Raw genomic sequence first — 12,554 nt, forward strand, 5'->3', positions numbered from 1 at the left:
TTACAAAAATATTTATAATATTTTTGTAATATTTACAATATTTTTGTAAAGGCTGTAAGAGGAAAGGAAATCTGTATTGGCCTGACACGTGGTGTTAGTATCATAGTTATAGGTAATTTCAGGTTGGGTACCGCCATGGGGGCTCTGGTTATCTTTGGGTTTCCCTTTGGTGGAATTAACCATCCCCTAGGGTAATGAGCAGTCTTGAAATAGATCAGTTCTGTGTCATTTCCTTTCTTATGGGTAAGAGTTCCTCTATCCACTATACATGCTCTATGGGTTAAGTTACAAGTCAGGAAATTCATTGGTGTATAGTACACTACATCCCATGGTTGAGTGAATAAATTGGTCATATCCTGTTTGGGTTTCAGTCCTGTCCAGTCAGACATATGCCATATTTGAGGTCCAAACTCATTCTCTTTAAGAGGTATTACATGTGGTGTCCAAAGTCCGTCTTAATTAGAGGTAGTAGATAATAAAAATAATATGGTAGTCTTGTATGTTGTATCTCATGGACTCCTTTCATGGTAAGGTTCCATGATTTCCACCATTGTAGTGGTTTATTATCTGCTTCCTTAATGTGATATCTAGGTCTGACTGAGCTATGATCTAGATCACATCCTGCTAGTGTGAATTTAGAAATGGATAACACTGGTTTCTGGTACTGTCTACTTTTCCATCCTGAGAAATTAAATGCTTGCCTTATATCGATAGAGCTATCCGGGAGAGTGAGATGTCTTTCCCAAATTCTATGGTCCCTTCTGTGGCATTAATATTCCACGGTATTGGGAATTCTAACCTGTCAGGATTAATTCCAAAATCACAACCCTCAATCATAGTATAGGAGGGTATACACCTTCTGTTAGATGTATGAGTGTTATTAACCTGAAGACGATCTATAAAGGAAAATATCAAATTGTATGCTGTACTTTTGCTATCTTGTACAGGTCCTACCAGAAATTCCTTATATTTATGAATTGATTGTGTTGGCACCCCAGGCGATGTTACATTAATACAATATATTGGGTGTTCAAAAACTAATGGGATAGATTTACCTATCATAGGCCAGAGGTTGTCAGATATATAGTATAGGTATAGTGTGCTGGAGGTGCTGTAGGTGTGCTAACTTGTTAGTTTTCTTAAAGTTACTTAATAGAGATCCCTGTGGTGATATTCATATCTCCAGTATGATTATAATAATTAATTGCCTTTCCCTTATGGTTATGTGGCCAGTAATTTAAGAGCCATAAGGGTTTCTCTCTCTTGCCTTTATGGTACCCTGGTACAACACAACTAGTGTGGGTAGCTCCCTGTGGTGAACAATACAACTTAGTTTTCTTAGGGGCATTGGATTGCCATGGTTGTGGCCCAATATCTGTTAAAACTAATGGCATCCGATAAGGATGTACACCTAGAGTCATGATTTTCACCCACTGTTCCCATGTGGGCCAATTCTCCAGGGAAGTATCCACATAAGGCGATACTTCATCATAATACCCTAAGTGTCCAAAAAATGCTAGGTGGGAAATTCTGCTACACACAGCTATATAGTACTATCACTTGAATTCCTTAAGAACTCATCCTCATTCTGTATGTTGTCCTTTAAAGTCCTGGGGCATAAATTTCCCCATGGAATTGGTAGGTCTGGAACTCCTCTTTTAATCAGTTTAGGCTTTACATATTCCCCTTTAGTACATGCAGTCCAACTCATTGGATTGCTTGGATCTACAGATTCAGTGGTGGTGACTGATTCACTAAATTCATAATCCTTCCCTTGCATTGCTTCTGCAGACCCATTCTAAGTTATCCTGTTGTCATCGTCCCAAGTATTTTTAACAGCCATGGAGAAGAATGCTCTTCATAGCGTCATGTTCATAGACATCACCGTCAAAAGGATTAAAGTGAAAACTGCTTGAAACACATCCCCTGTTAGTTTAAATGCCATCTGATGTATGTAGCTTGGTGTCCTCCAGTGTGTGGAGTATATTGCCATGTTATCTGTCTTATGGGTCCACACTTCTGAGAAATGACATTTCAGTGGATTTTTCTCAAACCTCTTAGTATTAACTGAGTCATTAGTTACCACCATATATATCTTTTTTTTTTTTCTATCCCTCTGGGAGCATGGACCCTAGTTACCACCATATATATCTTATTAGGATGGTAATGTGCTACCCTAGCTCTGTACTCATCACACCCTGGATTACAGGCATATGTGAAACTATGAATATTTCTGCCAAAATGATTGTATGATAGGAACAACATTAGTATATAGGGTCTCATCAGTCCAATAGAGAGGGAGATTCCTCTCGGGGTCCACTTCCTTTGGTGTCCATGCCTTCAGTGGCTCTGTAGTTGGCAATTCTGGTGTAGTGGGTTTGGGTTTTGCAGGAGTGCTGGTTGTACTGGAGACAGTACTGTAGGTGCTGATAGTAGTGTCATCTGCCTGAGTGCTGTTGATGATGCCAAGAATGTGGTCACTAACAATGCACCGAGTGTCATATTTGGGGTGTGTGTATCAATAGGTGTAGTAAGCTCTGGCATTGTGAGGGGTAGGGTCTGCATGGAGGGTTTAAGGTATCTCACTGGCCCACTACAGATTACTTTTCTTTTTCCCAGCAGAATGACGAGAATTAATAATCCCCACATCACTAATAATCCCCACATCCCTTCAGCCACTGTCTTTGCTCCTCGCAAAAGTGTGCCTCAGTCCAGCAGATGGTGTAATTAGCTAGCAGGACTCCTAGTCTCTTGTTCCTTGTGATATCGCTCTGGTTACAACTATAAATACTCTGGCAAATAGCTGCAATCTCATGCACAATAGGGCCTCCTAGGTAAATAACACAGAGAATAACAACTAACACTAGGATGTACCTTGTGCACATCCTCTTATGATATTTGGTCTAGTTTGGCCAACCTTAAGTCAACTTTGTCCTTAGTAATTCTAGTGATGTTCCCTTGACCTTTTTTTTGTTGTTGTTGTTGGAATCAGCCGAGATTTTATTATCTTTGGAAAAACATAAAAACATTAAGTCACATAAACTGAAATTGGATTACATATAGGGGATTTTTTATTTTAAGAAAGCTTTTCACCATATGAAAGACTGGTTCTTTATGTTAAGGCTTGTCACGGTTGTAGTCTTTTACTTGTGACCAGCAGGACATACACAAGGCCAGGAAAAATATTAAAATTGATAATCTAATGACTTAGAATTTGTTTAAATATCTTTATATAATTTTAAAAGGCCTTTTTAACAATAGAATGATTATCATCTTTGTAGTATGATTTTAAAATCACTTAAACAATTTAAGCATATTATTAGAACTTAGTTTAATGTTAGGATCATAGTACTTTCCTTTGACCTTCTGTCACAATCTCAGCCTTTCCCAGTGATTGTGTTTTCTTGTCCCTGTAGAGACAAGTGTCTGGTCTAATTAGTTGTTGGTCTGAGAGGTTCACATAATCTAAAATAAGTTCTTGTCTGATTACCTCTCAAATAGGGGAGTCCCCATAGAGTCTAGGCCTGTTGTTTAACTCAGAAGATGCCTTTACTATTGCTTCCTCAAGATTTTCATAATCACTGTTCATTAATTTAACTTTAATGAGCCCATTCCATCTCTCTACATAGCCTGCTGCTGTTGGGTTGTAAGCCATATGGAATTCCCATATGATACCTAAGTTCTGTGCCCACTGTTGGATCATGTTTCCAGTAAAGTAGCTTCCTTGACATCAAGGAACTAACTGTATGACAATGAGAATAATATATGCTGATATCCAATTGCATAAAGTAAAAATAGCCAGATTTTGGGAGGGACTATTGCCACTTCTTGCTAATCCTAGACCTGTACATACATCCACTATTGTACATGCATATCTTTCCCTGTACTGTTTAGGGGTCCTATAAAACCTATTTGTACAGTATGGGTAAAATGTAATTTTATTGCAGTCTGCCTTGGGTATCTATGAGAAAATCTACTTTGTTCATTTGGACAATTCTTACAGGACCTGGTAGCTTCCTTTACTGTGTGCCAAGTGACTTTGGCATTCCTTTCTTTAAACCACTTGTGTTTTCCATGAGTCCCAGGATGCCGTAAAAACTCATAAACTTCTAAGATTTCCTCTAGTGTGATGGGTCTAATCTGGGAGTCCCTTTTTAACTTTAATTTTGTTCCTGTGTTTTCTGTCACTCTCCATCCCCTGTCTATTTTTCCTATAAGAGCTGCTAATTTATCAACCTCATTATTATATTTAGTTTGTAAAGATTCATCTTTCTTATGAGCATCTACATGGTATACCTGAATTTTGATGTCTCTCCCAATCTGGTGTAGCTCCTTCCATGCTTCCTTACTCCAAATCGCCTTTCCATTGATTTTCCAATCTGTATGTTCCCATTTTCCTGACCATAAGGCTATCTCTTTCACTACACACCATGAGTCAGAGAACAAATGTAAATCCTTTCTCTCCTTCAAGGACTGTCTGGCAGCTGAAAGAGCTGCTATAACTTCTGCATGTTGTGTGGAGTGGGATGTTCCTTTATCAATCATGATCATGTTATTGGATGGCCACTACACCTCGGCTTCCCATCTTACCATATTATTTTGGGTGGTAGAGGAACCATCAGTGAACTAGGCATTAACCAGAGAGGGGGAGTATAGCCTAGGTCCCCATCGTCCAATTGGTACCTGTTTCTGGGGAGGGGAGGTGTTTGTATGCTTTTAAAAACCCCTTCTGTTTCATTTGGTTTAATCCCCCCTGCTTAACACTATTCTATTTACATAACCACTTCATTCTATTTACATAACCGCTGTTAACAAGCACCACCCTCCCTCCAGGGCATTGGTGGTTCAGTGATAGAATTCTTGCCTGCTCTGCCCCCTCTCCTTGTCATACCCTGATTTTCACCACTTTTGTCTCCACCCTGTCTGCGTGGCATACTGTTCCCACCCTACTGGGCTAGTATATTTATAAGGACAAGATTGTTTGTAGTAGTTTAGTTTAGCTTAGCTCCGCTGAGATTGTGCTGCGTCCTGCATGAATAAAGAGATACTGCCTATAGCTCAACCATGAGTCCCGGGTCATCTGTTACCCGCCCATGAAGCCAGCCTGGTGAAAACAACATAATGGCGCCTACAACGTGAGACTGGACCTGCGCAACTCCCAGATAAGTGAAGACTTTGCCTACCTATGCACTATGGTCTTCTCTTCTACTTATGAAGAGGTTTGCCAAAGCCTCTACTGTTTCATCATGAGACAGTTACTCTGTCTCTGGAACATTTTGCTCTGGGCCACAATTTGTTTCCCTGACCGGGAACTTTGGTTTCTTGTGTCCCTAATCATAGAGCTTGGGATATGCACTGAGATTTCTCCTTGCACTTTCTGGATTCCCTCGCCCATTTTTCCCGAGGAGAAGGACTGCATTTTGCTCCGGGCCACAATTTGGTTCTTTATGACCGTGATCGTAGACCTTGGGATGTGCATGGGGATTTCCACTGGGAGTTTCTGGACTTCTTCTCACATGTTTCCCATGGAGAAGGACTACTCATATTGGGAATCTTTTATAATAAAATTCTATGGGAGTGAACCTGCTCTGTTCCCTCACAAATATATTCCAGTTTCCCCGACTGGGTTTATAGAGTACATCAGTGACTACTGTTTGACCTTCCTTAATATAAGTGAGCTCCCTATATTCTATAATCCACTTCTTCACTATACCAAAGGCCTCTTGTGGTTCTCCCTGTTAAAAATCTTCAGTTTTCTTAGTTATATCATACAAAGATTTAAGCATCATTTGTATGTATGGTATATGGTTCCTTCAATACATGAATGTACCTACTATAGCTAGCTGGGTTTGAGACTTATTCTGTGGTGTTGGTAGGGCCTTAATTTTGTCTTGCAGCCTCAGGAATTTAAGGTCCTGTGGTTGACCAATGTACTCCTAAGAACTTTACACTTTTGGGAGTCGGGCGGTAACACAGTGGGTTAAGTGTGCATGGCATGAAGCGCAAGGACCTGCGTAAGTATCCGGGGTCTCCCCACCTGCAGGGGAGTTGCTTCATAAGCAGTGAAGCAGGTCTGTAGGTGTCTGTCTTTCTCTCTTCCTCTCTGTCTTCCCCTCCTCTGTACATTTCTCTCTGTCCTATCCAACAACAATGACAACAACAGTAGTAATAACTACAATGATAATGAACAACAAGGGCAACAAAAGGGGAAAAAAGAAAGAAAGAAAGAAAGAAAGAAAGAAAGAAGAACTTCACACTTTCAGCAGGGCCTTGGACCTTATCCTGATTAATAGTCCGTCCCTGTTGTCTGAGTTGTTTAACAGAGACATCCAGAGCCTGTGTCACAGTGTCCTTATTCTGCCCTATAATTAAAAGATCATCTACATAAGAAAAACTTTCACATCCCTTTGCTAGTCTCTTAAGCTCCATCTGAGGGTATTATGTGCAATGATAGGACTATTTCTGTACCCTTGTGGGACTCGAGTAAACTGATACTGCTTTCCCTGCCATGAGAATTTTATAATCTCTCTAGATTCTGGTGCTAAAGGTATGGCAAAGAACATGTCAGTTAGGTCTATGGTGGCTAGCCATTTAGGTGAGGCCTTCCTAATTCTTAGAAATATATCTTCTACATCTGGTAACTGTCCTGGCATCTTTCCTGTTCTTTCGTGAACTCTTCTATAGTCCACTGTCATCCTCCATTTAACGTTGGGCTTCTGAACTCTGAGTAGGTTCTATAATTCCTTCCTTTAGCATTATCTTAATTGTTTCACTAATTTCTTCCATTCCTCCCTTAATTGGGTACTGATTGGTCAAGCTAGGTTCTGTGGGTGGTCATTTAATATCAAGTATATTTACTTTGGTTAGGCCACATGGAATTGCTTTAGCAATTCTCTTCATACATAAAAACTTAAGGAATATCTTACGTATTTATCCTATACCTAAAATATTTTCTAGTGCATTACAACATGCAAATCTAACTCTGATTTGCTTGTCATAACTCTTAACTACTAAGTATACTATGGGTGCCTTAATCTCTCCTTAGACTGGTCTCTGAGCTTTGCGCCATGTGTGCTTCACATGCTGCACTACCGCCCGACTGCCCTTTTACTCGATTTTTGTGGATGCTTTTGCTGAAGAAAAATTTAAAGGGTTGGAAAGAGATGTCAGTCGAATTTGTGGGCTTCGTCATGGTCCTAATAGGCAGGATAACTCACTAAATGTTTCCATTATCTCTTCTGTTTACACTGAACAGCTAGAGTATTGTAGATTTTATTCACTACAGTATCTTCCACCTAGGGGCCATACTGTCCAGTGAAGAGGCTGTGCTGCTAGATTTAAACAGAGTCTCAAGCTATTGCTGTGATTGATCTTCCATTTTCTGGCCTGAAAGACATTCAGGGAAAGAGGAAGAGATGGCAGTTTCTTGGGTAAGTGACTTGCCCCACATCAGAGTCTTTCTTTTTCCTCTGGAATAATTTGTCGAGAATGTCATGTTATATATAGATATAGGTATAGATATATATGTTATAGATATAAATATATACAAGAAAAGGGGGCTGGGTGAAGCCCATACAATTGTGAGACTTCCCTCTACAGCTGTCGGTGAGATGGGTGTTGAACCCATCCGGGATCTCTCAGGTGATCATTTGTGGTCTCTACTTGGTAGGACCCCAGAAAGACCCTGTGAAATAATTTTTGAATACCGAGACATAACTCATGTTGTAAGTGCAAATTTGTCATATGCAAATATTGAGTTTCAAACCCTGACAACACAGATAGACATGAAAGGGAGGGGAAACTTCATGAGTGTTCCACTGGTGTCTTTCCTTTTTTCTTTCTAATCTTCTATCTAGAGAAAATAAATAAAATTATTTCACCAGGAATAGTGGAGTCATGCACAAATGAGGTTCATTAGAATACATACTTCCTTATATCCAGAGTCTTCAATTTCTCTCTTTTTTAAAGTAGATTTTTAAAATACTTATTTATTTAATATAGGATTGAGGCAGAGAGAAATAGATGGGGCAGGGGAGATAGAAAGGAAGAGAGATAGAAACCTGCAGCCCTGCTTCATATTTCAAGAAGCTTTCCTTCTGTCGATGGGGCCAGGGGGCTTGAAATGGGTCTTGGCACACTAAAAAGTGAACACATAACCAACTGTGCCACCACTTGACCACCTAGCCTCCTTTTTTCCCTCTATGCAGCATTCTATGTGGGATGAATAATTCTTATGTTGATTAGTGGTGTAGGACTGTTGAAAATGTTTTAATTTTTGCAGATAAAATTAATAACATTAATTCAGTATTCCTACTGAGAAAGATGTCTGTCCTGGGATAGCAGAGACCTAGCAGAATTCTGCTTAGTTTCCATGTGTGCTTTCCATAACCTTTGTCTAAGGTATTATAAAAATCAGTAAACTTCCAAAGGGAAATGAACCAGAATTACTCATTTAAAAAAAAAATTATTGTTATCGTATACTTGTATCTGACAGTCAGTGATTGTGATCTTTTTAAAAAATATTTATTCCCTTTTGTTGCCCTTATTCTTTTGTTGTTGTAGTTATTTGTTATTTTTTAAAAAAATTTTATTATATTTATTTTCCCCTTTGTTGCCCTTGTTTTTAATTGTTGCTGTTGTTATTGATATTCTCATTGTTGCATCGGACAGAAATGGAGAGAAGAGGGGAAGACAGAGAGGGGGAAAGATAGACACCTGCAGACCTGCTTCATCGCCTGTGAAGTGACTCCCTCTATCTCAGTTGTGTGTGTCATTTGAAATTATTATTCATGTATGATAAATGAAATTAATCTTTATTTTCTTTTAATGAGAAGAACTGAAGGTACTAAGAAGACACAGCAGACTACTATAAGTCCCCAGGAGCTATAGGTTCAATACCATTTACTTTCTACTTCACTCTTCCTATCAAATTCTCTTCCCCTATATAAACTTTATATTATAAATAAGGAAGACAATATCCAAAACTGCTCAGCACTTGTGAAGAGTGCCTTACCTTCGTGCATGTGAGAACTAGGATATTGAATCTAGGTCCTTTTATATGGCAGCATGAGCACCCTATGAGTTGTATTCTCACACAGCCACAAAGGTAATATCATTTACTAATTACAAAACTATAGATGGGGAATAGTGAGTATAGGGTTATCTCTCTGTACTCAGGGCCTCGTGAAAGAGAGTCCAATGTCCCAATCAATGTACCAACTTCTAAAGCATGATTAAGAAATATTTGGTTTTCATGTCATCAAAGGCATGTTTGTAGATGAGACAATCATTCACAGGCTTCCTAAAGTAGAGACTGAATGACAAATCTGCTGTCGCTCGCATTTTCTCACATGAGCACATTGCACTATTTTAGGGCTCAGTGACCTATGAAGATGTAACTGTGATATTCACTCCAGAGGAGTGGGCACTATTGAATCCTTCAGAGAAGAAACTCTACAGAGATGTGATGTGTGAAAACTTGAGGAACTTTCTTTCAATAGGTAACTATAATAGCCTTAATTTTTCAACTAGAAGACAAATTACTTTTTGTTCACTGTTGTAGAGACGGAGATACTATTCAGTGAACAAGGTTTGATTGTGACTCATGATGGATGAAAAGTTCAATCGATTTGTATAATTTCTTTTTGTATTAATTAATTAATTAATTTTTTCTTTTTCTTTTTTTTTTACCAGAGCACTGTTCACCTCTGGCTTATGGTGGTGCGGGGGATTGAACCTGAGACTTTGTAGCCTCAGGCATGAGAGTCTGTTTGCATAACCATTATGCTATCTACCCTCTACCCCGATTTTTATAATTTCTTTTTTTTTTTTTTTTGTAGTGACTCATAATTTTCAGTATACAAGTCTTTCACTTCTTTGGTTAGGTTTACTCCTAGATATTTTATTGTTTTTGTTGCTATAGAAAAAGGAACTGATTTCTGGATTTCAATTTCCTCTAACTTAGTGTTTGCATAGAGGAATGCCACTGACTTTTGGATGTTAATTTTATAGCCTGACACATTACTGTATTGCCTGATGATTTCCAAAAGCTTCTTGCTGGATTCCTTAGGTTTTTCCATGTATACTATCATGTCATCTGCAAATAAGGAGAGTTTGACTTCTTCTCTTCCAATCTGTATACCTTTAATTCCTTGCTCCTGCCTGATTGCTATGGCAAGAACTTCCAACACTATGTTGAATAGTAATGGTGATAGTGGGCAGCCCTGTCTAGTACCTGATCTGAGTGGAAATGCTTCCAGTTTTTCACCATTGAGTATGATGTTGGCTGTAGGTTTGCTATATATAGATTCCACTATCTTCAGGAATTTTCCATCTATTCCCATTTTTTGTCGTGTTTTGATCATAAAGGGATGTTGTATTTTGTCAGAGGCTTTCTCTGCATCTATTGATATGACCATGTGGTTTTTGGTCTTGCTTTTGTTGATGTGGTGGATCACATTGATTGATTTACGTATATTAAACCAACCTTGCATGCCTGGGATAAACCCCACTTGGTCATGATGAACAATCTTTTTGATATACTGTTGTATCCGGTTGGCTAGAATTTTGTTCAGTATTTTAGCATCTATGTTCATCAGAGATATTGGTCTGTAGTTTTCTTTTTTGGTTGTGTCCCTGTCTGCTTTTGGTATCAGGGTGATGTTGGCTTCATAGAAGCTGGCAGGGAGTATTCCAGTGTCTTCAATCTTCTGGAAGACTTTTAAAAGTAGAGGTATTCTTCTTTGAAAGTTTTGTAGAATTCATTTGTAAAACCATCTGGTCCAGGACTTTTATTTTTGGGAAGATTTTTGATCACTGTTTCAATTTTATTAGCTGTGATGGGCCTGTTCATGTTATCCACTTCCTCTTTACTTAGTTTTGGAAGTTGGTAGGTATCTTGGAAATCATTCATTTCTTCCAGGTTCTCTAGCTTGGTGGCATATAGTTGTTCATAGAAGCCTCGCATGATATGTTGAATTTCTGCGGTGTCTGTTGTGATATCTCCTCTTTCATTTACTATCCGATTTATTTGGGTCTTCTCCCTTTTTTGTTTTGTGAGTCTGGCTAAAGGTTTGTCGATTTTGTTTACTCTTTCGAAGAACCAACATTTACTTTCATTGATCTTTTGTATGGTTTTCCTATTTTCAATGTTATTTTTTTCTGCCCTAACTTTAGTGATTTCTGTCCTTCTGGTTGCTTTAGGATTCCTTTGTTGTTCTTCTTCTAGGTCTTTAAGATGTGCAATCAGGCTGTTTATTTGTGCCTTTTCTTGTTTCCTAATGTGTGCTTGTATAGCTATGAACTTCCCTCTTAGGACTGCTTTAGCTGTGTCCCAAATATTTTGATAGCTTGTGTCTTCATTTTCATTGAACTCTCGAAACATTTTGATTTCTTCCTTGATTTCCTCTTTGACTCAGAAGTTGTTAAGAAGTGTACTGTTGAGCTTCCACATTTTTGGACTGTTACTAATCTTTTGTTGATTGTTAAGTGTTAGTTTAATTCCACTGTGGTCTGAGAAGATGCTTGGGATGATTTCAGTGCTCTTGAATTGGCTGATGCTGTCTTTGTGGCCTAACATATGGTCTGTCCATGAGAATGATCCATGTGGATTTGAGTAAAATGTGTATTCCAGTTTCTTGGGAAGAATGACTCTGAAAATGTCCAATAGTTCTAGTTTATCTATCTGTTCATTTAGCTCCATTATGTCTTTACTGATTTTCTTCCTGGATGATCTGTCAAGTTGAGATAGTGGGGTGCTGAAGTCCCCTACTATGATTGTGTTACTGTTAATATATTGCTGTAGCTCTTTCAGTAGAAGTTTGATGTATTTAGATGGCTTCTCATTGGGTGCATAGATATTCTTCTTCTTCTAGCGTTTGTCCTTCTTCCGTAGCCAGTCAACAGCATTAGGTTGAGCCTGATGTAAAGTTTCGAGAGCTCCTTTGAATCTGGAGAGGTGGCAGTCGTTGACTATGTGGGTCATAGTCTGTCTGTAGCCGCAGGGGCAGTTCAATTGTTAATCCTCTTGATTGACTGATCCTCTGAGCATTAAGTAGTGTCCATTCCTATCTTTTTTAATCTTATCTATTTTAAAGTCTATCATGTCAGATATGAGAATAGCTGTTCCTGCCCTTTTTTTGTGGGCCATTGGCTTGTGTGATAGTTTTCCATCCTTTCACTTTAAGTCTGTGTTTGTCTTGTTGAGTTAGGTGAGTTTCCTGTAGAAAGCATATTGTTGGGTTGTGTTTTCTGATCCATCTTCCTACTCTGTGTCTTTTAATAGGTGAATTCAGGTCATTGACATTTATTGATATCAAAGATTGAAGATATTTTAACGCCATTCTTGTTGAGTTTTAGAGTGTTTTGATATATGCCCTATTTGGAGTGGTCTGATTGTTTATAGGAGACCTTTCAGAACTTCTTTCAGGGCAGGCTTGGTGATGGTTGCTTCCTTCAACTGTTGCTTGTCTGAGAAGGTTTTGATGCTTCCTTCTAGTCTGAATGACAATCTAGCAGGATATAGTATTCTTGGCTGAAAGCCTTTCTCATTGAGC

At 38.7% G+C, this 12,554-nt stretch overlaps 1 long non-coding RNA gene across 1 annotated transcript; it reads left to right on the forward strand.

The window, feature by feature from the left end:
• Positions 1 to 7,302: 7,302 nt before the first annotated feature.
• LOC132542448 (uncharacterized) lies at positions 7,303 to 9,500 on the forward strand. The gene is made up of 2 exons (XR_009553461.1): positions 7,303 to 7,430; positions 9,374 to 9,500. It is a non-coding gene; the product is annotated as an uncharacterized LOC132542448 (long non-coding RNA).
• The last annotated feature ends 3,054 nt before the right edge of the window (positions 9,501 to 12,554 follow it).

This window comes from Erinaceus europaeus, chromosome 13 (genome assembly GCF_950295315.1).
Source record: "Erinaceus europaeus chromosome 13, mEriEur2.1, whole genome shotgun sequence".
Classification (NCBI taxonomy): domain Eukaryota; kingdom Metazoa; phylum Chordata; class Mammalia; order Eulipotyphla; family Erinaceidae; genus Erinaceus; species Erinaceus europaeus.